Below are 13394 nucleotides of genomic sequence, written 5' to 3'. Positions count from 1 at the left end.
GGACTTCTGAGGCCCATCTACAAATGACAAGCTTGTCACTTTGGCTAAAATGAGAATTATAAAATCAATTAGAATGCAACCAGTGCAAAAAGCTGCAATTTAAACAGTATTTTCTTGACATTTATTTGAATTGCCTCAGGCTATTTCAAATAATCTCTTGTTAGTATGGAATAACTTTTAATGATACTTTAGGAATAATGGCAAGGCTGTTCTGTACAGAGCTTTTATAGAAAAACAGACTGCCCAACAATTTTATTAAAAGCATTAGATCACATTATAGGAAAATGCTTCATCTTTTTAGTAGAAAGATTAAAACTGCTCTCTATTAAGATAAATTAATCAACATAAATTATAGCATTTCAGCTTTCTTTTATGTGAAGGAAAAAAAAAGCACACACCTTCAACTGGAATAGATTCCACTCACCATCTTAAGAGAAAAAGAAGGGTCTGAGTATCAGCAATATAAGTTACTAGAGATGCACCAACACTTTCACATGAAACAAAGTAAGGAAATACACAAAAGGTATGTAAGATAAGGAGCTGCCTACAGAAGTTAAACTGTTCACTTTTATTTATTAAGCATCCTATTGCTCTTTTAAAAGAGTAAAGAACATGTTTGCTTTCCAAAGTCACAATTTCAAGATTTTAAGCATAAGACACAAAAGGATTTAAACATTTGAAAACTTAAAAACATATAGCAACTACATAATATTGTTAGGGCAATGCTGCTGTCTCCCTTCGTTCCCCAACGCACTGAAAAAGAGGTGTCAGGACCTCAGACTGTCTTTTTTTTTTCTCCCTAATGAACGAGTAGAAAGAATCCCTAGAGAACTGTGCAGGTGGTAAAATCAAGAGAGCTGACATGACTGCAGGTCAATCAAAAGCTTTCTAGTACAATTTTCAAAGTATCACTCAGGATAATGGTTGAAAAATAAAATATATTTTAAATTCCTAATAAAAATATTTTACAGTCCCCAGTAAGCAGGAAAGGACTAGGATATTCTGATAGTGGTAATGCCTACAGATATCATTTTAGAAGACAAGACAGGCAAAACTCAAGTGACACTGAAGTACCTACATCTGGTACTTCCAGTAATCTAGAATTAACAAACCATGCTTCATTCAGTTTTTGACTGTGCTWTGCTAACTGTGCTCTCCAAGTTCGTGATGGCTTATTAGCTCAGGCATCTGCATATTAATCATGAGTAAAGAGTAGTAAGAAGGTTCTCAGGCAACAGTCTGCTCCCTCCCTGACACTCTGGAGTATCCACAGCACAATTCTGCTGGGTCCTTATCCAGGTTGTAGGCTACTCTCTGGACACCTACGTTAAATTCTCTTACTTACTAGCAATACATGTAGCTGTTTTTCCTGCAAAGACCATATTGTCTAATTTTGAAGTTTTTTACTATAGTCTTTCAGGCAAAGTTGGGCAGGATGAAAGTACTATCAATACAGAACTTTACTGAGAGAACTGATTAATCAGAGATGTTCCAATGCTTACAAGAAATAAGTGTTCCAGTAATGCTCAGGTCCACAGGGTTCCACAGGTTCCTTGCTCTTAACTGAAGGAGAAAATCTAACATAAGGTTTGAAGTGTTACCTTCCAGGTCAGTAAAGTGAGTTTTGCAAATATTTTGATTGTGTTATAGTAGGAAGGCTAAAAAAAAAAAAGTAGCAGCAGACACTGGAGTCCTATATTTTACAGTTTTCATGTACAAAAGTGAGCCTATATGCTTTAGAGCTCACCTAAGCCTAGAAATCAAAGGAGGATAATAATAAAGTGCAATATTCATTTTCTAAGCAGCTCATAACAGCTTGAATAACACAGTTATTATAATAAAATGCAGTGTCTAAAAATCTACAAACACGAATGCAGCAGAGATAGGCATGGWTAGTACTGAACAGCACTAGTACCTTACATGGAAATACACTGAAAAAAGCTCCTGTGATGACTGTTCTAATGCCTTACAGACAGAGGTTCTTCACTGGCCGTCTGCACACGACCTTCTCTCCTACCACCCCTCCGAGCACTTGTTATGTGCGTTCGGTGCGAAGGGGGGGGGAGGAGAGTAGGGAAAGCAAGGTCCAAGATTTTGCTTTCTAATTTTGCAAAGGGAGAAGCCAGGTTCTTGCCCTAGTGAAGCATTTCATCTTTTGATTTTTTCATTAGACAATACAAAACTGAAAAAACACACAGACTTTTCTTGAATAAGCCAAGAACACTTCAGCGACTTTTATCATTTTGTTTGGAGCCTGAACGTATAAAAACACTCACTTTTTCAAATAATCTCTCAAAAAAAAACTTGACCACCTGAACAAGCACAGCAAYACTGCCCACATGCCGATTGCTCAGAGCAATCGGAGCCAACTGAGCTTGCTGGGTTTAATCTTCAGTGCCAAATCAACTAACTAGGTTAGTGAGGCAAATCAAAGCTGGTATATCTGATTCTCTCTCAGTCTTGACAGGTTTTTAAGTTTTATTACTGCTCCTTCCCATCTTTGTTTTCAACCAAAAAAGCTGTTGGGATATAGGTTATCCATTCTCCATAACATCTGCTTTGTCACCTCAAATTGAATTACTACAATGAAATTAAGGTCATGTTATACCTCAACCTTATTTGAAAATTCGAGAATATGAACAGAGCAGCCAATAATGATTCTCAGTGGAAACAGCAGATATGTCATCCAGGAACCCCAATACCTATGATACTGCCTTMAGTTTTTCAAAGTCAAGTCTAGGATCTTTGTTTCAAAGCTGAGGAAATTCAGAACTTTGGGGATGAAAGCAACCATTCTGTCTTTCTGACATGCAGACATGCATGTTCAAAGACACTTAGTTTTATTCCATTTAAAAAAAGTCTTTGAGAGGAGCTGTCTTTTACCAGGCCCCTGAAGTTCTCCAATCCCTGAAAAAGCACTTCGGCTCAGCAACACAGGAGAATTTTGTTCCACCATCACCGTGTCACAATGCCTGCAAGAACAGGAGTTATTTTTACAGAAAACGTTCTTCAGGAAACAGAGTAAAACTAGGAATGCTTATGCGTCACAGTTTCRGATGCAAACGGACAGACTTCGTCCACCACTTCCAGGATTTCTGAATTTGAACCAAAAGCTTCACATGTACTTTTCCATTTGACCAATCAGTTGGAAGGTATTTATCTGTTCGGGAAGTACTATCAATCTGAAGCCAGCTTACATTTTATATTAGAAGAGGAAAATAGTTACCTACTCTGGAGAATAGTGTCACATAACCAGCACACATAACCTTTATACTTTTGACAAGATTTATTGAGGGAGATATAGTTATTTCCAGATATTTAGTCAGTATTCACAGATTAAAAATATGCGAGTTTCAGTAAAATTTCACCAAAWAATTTTCAAGTATTGAAACTAGAACATACTACGTGAGGTCAACCAATGATATTTATGAATATCTCTGCACTTTGATAACTAACAGCATTCTAGATACACACCTATACTCTCTCGAGATCAGTTCTGGGATTCTGAATACAAACAGGAATATTTTTACTGCTGAATTTTAGGTTTTAACAAATTAAGTCTGTGGATGGACTTTTTTCTCACTCTTCTAAACTTTAAGAGTCCATTCAAGTGGCTCCCATGTTCAAGACAAGAGTCTTGCTTTGGCTAATAGATATTACCATTTATTACTGATGTCTTTATTTTGATTTTGGTTCTGCACACACTGTGGCTATATATATATATATATATGTATATATATTCAATTAGTGCAATCCATTTCTTCATAGCATGAAATTTTAAATACAGAAATCAAAGCCAGTGCAAATTACAACCATTAAATAAAAACTTTCCAGGAAGGTAACTATAAGAATATATCAATATAACAATATGTTAATCCTTAATACCTGAAATGGCGTAATGGTGAACAATAATGTTTGATAGTTAACGGCTTCCTCAAAGAACAGTTTAGAAGCTAGAGATGGAGTTCCTTGCAAAGAGTSATCATAATATATAAAGCCAATTGTTACTTCTTTGCATTATCTTTTTCAAGTAAAGAAGAAAATAAGACTGCATAAGAGGCTGAGCTGAAGGAACAGCTTAAATTAAAGTTGTTGATAGACAAGCTCTAGCAAATCTTGTTGTAGCAGATTAAGTTACTATCCTCAGCCGTAGACTCCGCCCACCTTCAGGTCAGAAGTCACTGATCCCCAAAGCAGGGTTGGCAGTAGGAAACGTGTATTGACACCTCAGCCACATCAGTGCTAAGACTTGCATTTTAGCTTGGGTCCTCTCCCTCAAAGGCCAAACTACACTGAGGGACAAACTTTTTCTGCCAATTCTGCAGGTGATGAACTAGATGAGAGGAGCTGAACAGGAAAAGGTGAAAACTGAGACTTGTAAATCACCAAGTTACAGTGACAACATAAATTTCTTCTGAAGTAACTAGAATCAGATGCACTGCTCATCACAAATCCACCCAAACAAACAAACAGAATTTGCTCCAGTTAGTCATATTATGTATCTTACCGCCTAAACACTCAGCTTTAAAGTAGCTCTAAGAAATAAAGCATTGAGTTTTGCATGGAATGCTAATTATCATGTAAAGTYCCAACTACAGAAGTTAGAAGCAGCTCTGACACACATAATACCAAAAGAACAGTGTTAAATATTTTTCTAAGATCTGACAGGAGTGTGCACTTAAGAAGGAACACAAAACTAGTCTACATGTGCTACCCAGCCACACAGGTATGCAGCTGCATTCATTAAATATTTGTACAGAAAAATATTGACAGAAGGAGAAATTGTATGAACTTCTCACCAACGGGCGTCAGAAACTGGCCTAGAGAAATAGGTATACGTAAATTTAAGTTTGCAATTCAAGTTGTTAATTTTTTTAAAAAAACACAAATACTACTGAAGAGTTGGTGTTTTACATTTTACACTTTCCATTAAATGAAAGCCTTTAAATGTATACTGTGTAGCTATCATCCTAGCACTTACTCATTAAGATCAAGGACATATAAATCATGAACTGCCACTGATTAGCTGTGGAAAACATACTTCAAGGCTTCAAAAAGAACTTGTGCATAGAGTTCACTTCTGTAGACTGTCCCCTCCCACCACCTCTAACTGAGCTTTTTTAGCTTCTAAGATCTCTTCTAAACAAGTAGAAAAAATAAATCCTAAATGCAGCATCACAGAACTGGATTTGCAACAGAGGGCTCCACATGCCCATTCATCAAAAGTGAACCATAGGAATCCCAGTGATAACACCAAATATTCCATTTTTACAGAGAGGATTTCACAGGGGAGCCATGACTACCTTAGCAGGCGGGGTGAGATTTTCAGCTGAGCCTGAACTTCTTATCCTCCCTTGCTAGGGCTTCCCAGCTCTTCAGTTCCCCCCTTTTCTGATCAGCTTGCTACTGCTTGTAGTCTACAGTAGTATAGTATCTGAGTGGCATAATCTGGCATTTACCTGCCATATTTTTAGAGAGCAAATTTCAGTAAGAAGTAAAATTCAGTTTCTGCACATTTAGGGTAAGAATACAAGAAACGCCCTATTGGGTCAGTCAGACCAACGGTCCGTCAATCCCGGAATTCTTTGTCTGACAGTGGCAACCAGACATGCTGTTTAAGAGTAACTTGTATTCCCAAAGTATCCATAACTGTTGAATTAAGGACATTAGACKGTACATCCCCGACTGTTCTATTATGAACCAATAACTGTACCTGTCAGTGGACCTGCCAGCTGGGACTCTTTTTTTTATTTTTATTTTTTTTATTTTTGAACCTGTTGATACCAGTTGCCTCTACAAACACCAGTAATTCAGCACCCAGTCTGCAAAGACATACCCTCTGTTATCTGTTTCAAACATATCTATCAGTTTAATCAACTGCTCCTAGCATTTGTAAGCTCCACAGCCTTCATGACTTTTCCTGAAAACTCCGTCATATCCCCTTTCAGCCTTCTCTTCAAACTGAGAAGTTCCAGTCTTTTTAATATCTTCTTGTAAGACTCCATTCCCTTGATGTTTATATTGTCCCTTTTCTTTTTAATTCTACTACTATGTACTTCCTCAGATGTAGATACCTGAACTGTACACAACAGTAAGACAACAGTTTTGCATAGCAACAGTACAATGTCTTCTGTCATCTTCTTAATGCCTTTCTTGATACTGTCAACATTCTGTTGTCTTTCTGGCTGTCACTCGCATTAGATAAAGCATAGCAAACAGACTATGGTTAAAAGTAATTTTCTCACTAAGAAAATGTGTTCTCAATAGTTCTACAGAAACTAGAAGTTTCTGTATTTTATTACACTTCATGGACATCTAATAATCCCATTACTTGCCAAAATTTACTTCTAGAGCTACTGACACTGAACTACTCTCCTTCCTACTGTTACATAACAGTCATCATTATGTCCCATAAAAAGCAGCATTCCTGCTTAACTCCACTCTTGCACAGAAAATTCACGCTGAAATAGAACAGGTATCTTTGAATACATCAGAGCTGAGGTAGGAGAACAAGAGCATCACAAGACCTAAAAATCCACCAAGACAACAGTGCAGAATGAAAGAAATGCTAAGCATATATACTACTTTTCAGGCCAATTCAGCTGTAAGATGCCATATAATAATAGGGTAAGAAAGAGAGAGGAAAAGGTCATAAGACTTGGAGTGTAGGAATGAGTGATCAAATACATAACCCATGTTTCCTTCCCACTATTGTCCATCTTGCCTATTTAGAGAATATCAACTTTAAGACCCATGTATTAAGGTCTGCAGAATTACAGAACGCAAGAAAATGAGCAATAGAAATGTTGCAAAAAAGTCATGGCAAAAACACTAAAAGCTCACACTAGAACAAAAGAGATTAAGGAAGAATGATACATCCCAACTATTCAAACTGATCAGATGATTATTCCCTAACAGTTAGGCATTCACTAGTCTAAAGAAGATACTGATATCAAAGTAGAAATAGTTTATAACATAAGAATTACTTCATAAGCAATAAGCAAAAATAACTTTTTACTACTGCTTCAAAACACCTTATAACAAAACGCAGAGTTCCATTTTTCAGTCAGAGAAATAGCTCTCAGTTGCAATTCATTCTGACTTCTCCTTACTTGAAGATTTGCAAAAGGTTAAAGAAAGTAATAATCTACAAAATATGTCAAAATAACCCRTCTTGAACAGCTTTTTTCCTGTTGAGTTACCTTAAAACTATCCTTAGGCTTTTTTTTTTTTCCTCCCCTGGAAGAAAGGACAAATGACATCGCCTTTTCAGATCTCTTTCTTTGGGATATACTTACATTCCTTAATCTTTTTATCTTGCGTGTTGAGTCAATGGAGAAAAGAGAAATTTAAGTCGGCTAAAAGGCAGAAGTATCTGTCAGACTCTGTAGAAGCCACAGATAGCCACTTTCCTCCCCTCTCCACGGAAGGCAAGCAACTGATGCCTAGCTAGTACTCATCCTAATGCCTTGAAGCAACATGCTTTGCCAAGAAGAGATTGTATCACAGTGGTTAAACTCTTGAGAGAAGAATAGAGCACACACTAGATGAACAGTCTAAGAATGGGCAAGAACCATCATAAAGTGATAATACAGTAGAGGGGGAAAAAAAAAGTCCACTAATTAATAAGAACTTGAGGTTCAAAAAGAATTTTAGTGCCTTTTATAGCTCTTTAAGAAATGAAGGGTGAAATAGACTCTTCTGGTCTAGTCAAAATCAGACCATAAATACTACTGGGCTTATAAGTCATTTATTCACTCAACTGAGCAAGACAATGCCAAGCTGATCAGCTTTTATCTCATTTCTCTAAGAAACTGTACTACCCTGTAAGTATTTAGGTTACAAATTTAGAACACACCTTGATTCCTGGAAAAAAAAGGAAATGGCATGAACTTACATTATGTTTGTTTCAACTATCCTGCAACAACAACTTTTAAATACCTTTAGCCAGTTTAATTTCCACTCACTTTCCTTCTTTCTTGCATTTAAGAATTTTTAATACTGCTTAAAGAAAATCTTAATGGTAGCACTAAACAATTTTATCACTGCTTGATCCTACAGCAACTGATTCTGCAGAAAGCACATGACAGCCAGTAATACTATATTCTCCCACTAACACAAGACTAAGTTTATCTGCTGACATCATAGGTCCTTTCAAACACTAGGAAGAGAAATTCACTCTCTGAAAACAAAGACATACCCACCTAAAAAGTAAAACCAATACAATACAAACTAATAAATGCTAACCCTCTGCTGTATGCAAACTATGGATGCACAGTCCAAAAGCACAAGTTTTGCCTTCAGAGATGAGAGAACATTTAGGAAATAGGAAGTAGTAACACATTCTTTTTGCCAGCGTAAGACTTGTATCTAGTTTCTGTTGAGCACAATCCATTAATTTGTAATATCTCTTCCACAAAAGCAGCTTTAATTTTTTTAGACAGCTGAGATGCACTGTATTAATCCATGATTAATCTATCTCCACACATAACCTGTCTCAACTTTGATTAACAGTAACAGATAAAATCAATGGTGATTTGTTAAAACAAGATAAACCAGACTAACCACAAGTTTTCAACCAGCACARTGAGGGACACTGCTTGATCTGATGTTAAGGTCAAGCGTTTAGCTTTATGCACAGAGGCATCATTCTAAAGAAAGTGTTGTCATGGTATCTCCTGTGTGAAAGAATTAACAGCTCARTACCACAACTGCCATGAAGAAAAGATGCTTCCCTACCTAGAATTTTCCTCTGTCACAGAAAAGATCAGTTCCTAAATAAACAACAAATAAAAAAGGAGCTGTCAAGGCACACTACCTTCACTGGATTTGACTATGAAGATCATCTCAGTTAACAGAACACTTGGTTATACACCTGAATATTCACTGAGATGAACTGATCAGCTGATCTCCATTACCCAAACCGAGACTAAGATCCTGGGAAGAAGACAAGCAGTGAGAAACATCAAATGAAATCACTTCCCTCTTCTCTGAGCAGTGATTTTTCTAAAACATCATACCATTTACATTTTACCAGCCCTTCAGCCTTGAACAAGATGAACATTTTAACAATTTTGTTACTCTTTCATATATTTCTCACTTAACGCAAGTAACTCATGCTATCATGCTGCTTAGAACATGCTCGTACACAAATCCCTGGCATTCCTTATAACATGCTACTGATATGAGAAGCAACTCTTCAGTACTAATACACGTCGTCCTCCTTTGATGACAAACTTCTGTAATCAGAACGTCATGACAAACCAACTCAATACTGCTGGTGCCTAAATGAGTAGATCTTTTCCACTCTCTYCTTCCTGACTTTAAAATGTATACTTAGCCCTGGGAACAGAACTGGAATGTGTATAGACACCTCCCAGCAGCTACTGCCAGGTCAAAGAGCAGTTGCTGAGGTTGCACCACCACTTCCTAGTTATCAAAGGTTTTCAGTTTTGCTGAATTCAACATTCTAAAGAGCATAATGATAGCACTGAACAACTTCATGCTATATAAAAGAGGCAATTTACACTGACTTTTCACACAACATTTTATGTTAATACACAGGTGTGGTTTTTAGATGCTAACACCCTCTCTGACTATACTATACTCGAGTACTGCCAACACAGTTTGTAAAGGACCATTTAACTCTTCTACTCCTTAACATACCCTTCCAAGAAATCAGTTGTGGTTCTAATGTATTTCCTTTCTGAAAACCATTTGAGAGCCTTTGACTTATCTGTTATGTTCAAATAAGCCAGTACTTTCCCACAGCTTCCCCATATTACAAATCCTAATGCAATACAATGATGAAATTCATAGTTTGTTTTCTAATATTTTTCTGCAAACTAGCTTTTTTCTGGAATTTCCATCCATTATTTCATCTAATTTTAGATTTTTGAGGGCTACGAGGAATTTGTTTTCTACACTGATAAAGCATGGTGAATTCAGAATACTAAACTTGATTGACAACCATGACCTACACTTACACATACCAATTGTCAAACCTTTTCCCTAAGCTTAGAGAAGAAACAAAAAAAAAACAAACCATAGAGTTGAGGTAAAATTAAGTATTAAATGTTAACAGAAAGTCACTTTAACTAATTCTTACTCATTTTTCTTTAGTAGATAATTATGGCCTACCAAAACTGATACATGATGCAATAAGCAAACTACTTACAGAAACATAATGCATTACAGTGATCTTCATAGAGCAGATAACAACTATAGGTATGTTGAAATAATTATATTTTTGTATCTAATCACTCCTCATCTTATAAGAAAGTAGAACTAGATCCACAAGAGAATCTAAACGCCTTGCCACTTACTAGACTCCACTGCCCTCAGATAAGCAATCAAGCTCCCTTCTGCAGTGAAAACACTAAGTTACAGATGCTGTTCAAATGTGTAAAACTAAACATGAGTAACAAACAGCCAAACTAGCCGATAATAAACAAAAATAGAAAAAGTAAAGATTTAATCCCCCAGAATTTAACTCCACACTACAAAAACAAAACAAAACAAAAAAGCTCCTCTTCTCTTACTTATTCAACACTTGGCCCACAGGCAGGAGGGCTGGGTTCAAATCGTCAGTCTGTACTGATCATTTTCCCTGTCAGCCAGTCCCTGGGCTACATACCCTGCTTGTTCCCTGCCCCAAGGGAATATCACTCCTCAGGAATGAAACTTCCTGGAGTCTGGAAGTGCCTCATATCAAAACACCCAGTGGTCTGGTCATTAAGGCATTCCCCTGGGATATGACAGATGTGGATTTCAAGTTCTCCCAAACAGCAGAGGAACTTGAACTTCAACATACTGGCCAAGTGTTCAAAYCACTTGTTAAGAGGCAACATCACATCACTTTTTTTTTTCCCCCGGAAGAGAAGTATGCAAGATTGGCTTCGTCTTTTCGTCTCCTTCTTTAAAGATCAGAGTCATTCCTTGTACAATTCATTCATGTGTTACTAATGTTATCTCTGCTCACTTTCTTATTCAATTAATACATACTTTGAGTTACCCTATTTTTTGCTTCCCAAACAGCTATTCATTAGTATGCAGCTGGACATCCTTGGGAGTATAAAACAAGTGTTTATCAACAGATACAAATATTTTATCACTTTTTTTTTTTTTTTTTTAAGAGCTTATTTGAAAATATCCTGGCACATAAATAACTTATCTGGCTATATTTTTTTTCTTTTTTAGAATTCTGCTTCATACTTCAATGGGAACTACACTTAAAGCATTTCACCACATAGTTATGTCAGAAGCACAGAGAGGAGGATGCAAACATAAAACACTTATTTTGACAGAATTACTGTGTTGGATAAAGCACTTCACAAAGTAATTATACTAGAGAAATATTTTTGACGGAATATCCGATTTTAAATTGCAGAATAGGCCATGTTTCCACAAAAAGGTTTCTACCATTTTTTGTGGTAGAAGATGAGTTTATCACAGACGTACCAGCAAATCCTTTCAAATATACAAATGCCTCACTTTGTCTGTTAATAAAAAGAAAACAATATAACATAATTTATTTAATATATAAGAGAAGCTTTSATGTTTTCTGATGAATGAACAAAGCAATAATTATTTTGGTGTTCCAAATACCATATCAAGCCTTTCTACAACATTAGTTGTCACAGTTTTTTTTTTTTTAATGGCCAGATGCTACAAAGCTTAAGAACTTTAACTTATGAATACAAATCCTGATCCTTTTTTTTCTAAGAAGTATCAGAGTGTTTGAATTCTTCACCTTCAGATTTCTAAAAGTCTAATATTTTAACAGGAATGATAATTAGTCAAAAGTGCAAATCAGGAAAATCTGAAGAGCTGAAAGAGGCAGTTACAATTGTTATTATTTGACATTAAGCCCCAGTCTTTAACTATAGCCATCATAACAGAATTTACATCTACAAATGCTGTAAGATTTTTTAAAGATTACAACTTCAAACTGTAGCAAGATATTTTAATTAAAAAGTAGCAAATGAAGTGTTATAAAAATATAATTATTTACATGGAAAAAATACAGACACATATGAACTTCAAACTACATTAAGTTTTATGCATTAATAGCCTTTGGTAAGAATGCTAATTTCCACATTGCACTTTTACTGGTTCTACATCACATATTGCTGTGGAAATGAAAGATGGCTGGCACCCCTCAATGGCGCAAGTATAATCCTCACAAATTCCTAGGAAGGCTAACCCAGTTTATTGAAGAAATAATTCCATTTACATTTCAAAGTAAGTTTGGATCTTGTGAAAGGGAATTCAATAAAACTTAAGTAAAATGATCATCTCCACCATCACCCAATTCCTATAGAACAAAAATCACCACCCATAAGTATTCCATACATTGCAAGGAAACATAACGCACATTGGAAAGTGGCAACGTTTGAAAAAACTCCTTTAAAGAGTGATCACATATTAGAAATAAAGTTAATTAAATTTAACATTCTGGTACACTGGTTCACAAAGTGCTGCAATATAAATATTTGATACCTTGTTAAGCCACGTACAACACTAATCATTAGTTAACACCTTAGCAGGTAAAATACAAAGGGGTTCTGGATCGCAGTACGTTGGAAAACAGTCAATACATGTTTAAAACACTGCTACRCTCTAGTGTTGGATATTAACATTTGTAACTACAGTTCTGAGATGATTATGATAAAACAAAAAAAAAAAAGTAGTGTTTGTGTGAAAATTCAGATCACAGATTAAAAAGAAAAGATTACAGGCTTGGCTGCCTAATCAAAGACACATCAAAGGTATGCTATTCTTAGGAAACTCAGRAAAAACACCCCAATCCACCAAAAAGAAAGACAGGTTCCTTTAAGGCATTTGAAGCTGTGCACCAAAGCAGCAGACACTTAAAGAAAAACACTAGTCCCCTTTTAAAAGCTCGACTACCACGTCCAGTTATGCAGAACAGGAGTATTTTGTTCTAGTAAGTGAAGTATACAGTTAGTTTATGCCAAAATATTTCACTCACAGAGGCTTCAAGCTGACTTGTTTTCCCCCCTTTCACATTCCTGATTATTCGGTTATTTCWGAGGGCCGTCTCACCTACGAGACAKCTAATTAAAGCTATTATTTTGGACRTTCTTAAAAAGAATATCAACAGTTTTCGGTAAGAGGCAATGCCAAGTAAGCTAAGTTTCTTGTGCAGTGCGACTTAGYAAACTCCAAGCCGCCGCCGCGCTTTGCTGCTCGCCGTGGCGATCTCCACAGAGCGCAGCCCCGGCAGCGGAGCACTATCACGACAGGGGCGACACGGGCGCAGGCTTCTCCCCAACAGCCGCGTTACCCGCGGCGGACCAGTAAACACCGTGGAAGTCGCTCATATTCAAGCCGCCGATCGCCCCGGGCCAGCGCCTCTCGGCGGGGGGGAG

The 13394-nt window shown here is 36.6% G+C and overlaps 1 protein-coding gene across 1 annotated transcript in view; it reads right to left on the bottom strand.

The window, feature by feature from the left end:
• Positions 1-13222, bottom strand: part of PALS1 (protein associated with LIN7 1, MAGUK p55 family member) — a 53808-nt gene extending 40586 nt beyond the window's left edge. The window contains exon 1 of the mRNA XM_085323341.1: positions 12995-13222. The gene's annotated coding sequence lies outside the window, so the exon portion shown is untranslated. The remainder of the gene's footprint in view (positions 1-12994) is intronic.
• Between the last annotated feature and the right edge of the window lie 172 nt (positions 13223-13394).

The sequence above is a fragment of the Rhea americana genome, unplaced genomic scaffold (genome assembly GCF_003343005.1).
Source record: "Rhea americana isolate MKP2758 unplaced genomic scaffold, rheAme1 scaffold_84, whole genome shotgun sequence".
NCBI classification, from domain to species: Eukaryota; Metazoa; Chordata; class Aves; order Rheiformes; family Rheidae; genus Rhea; species Rhea americana.
This window is presented reverse-complemented; position numbering and strand designations above follow the sequence as displayed.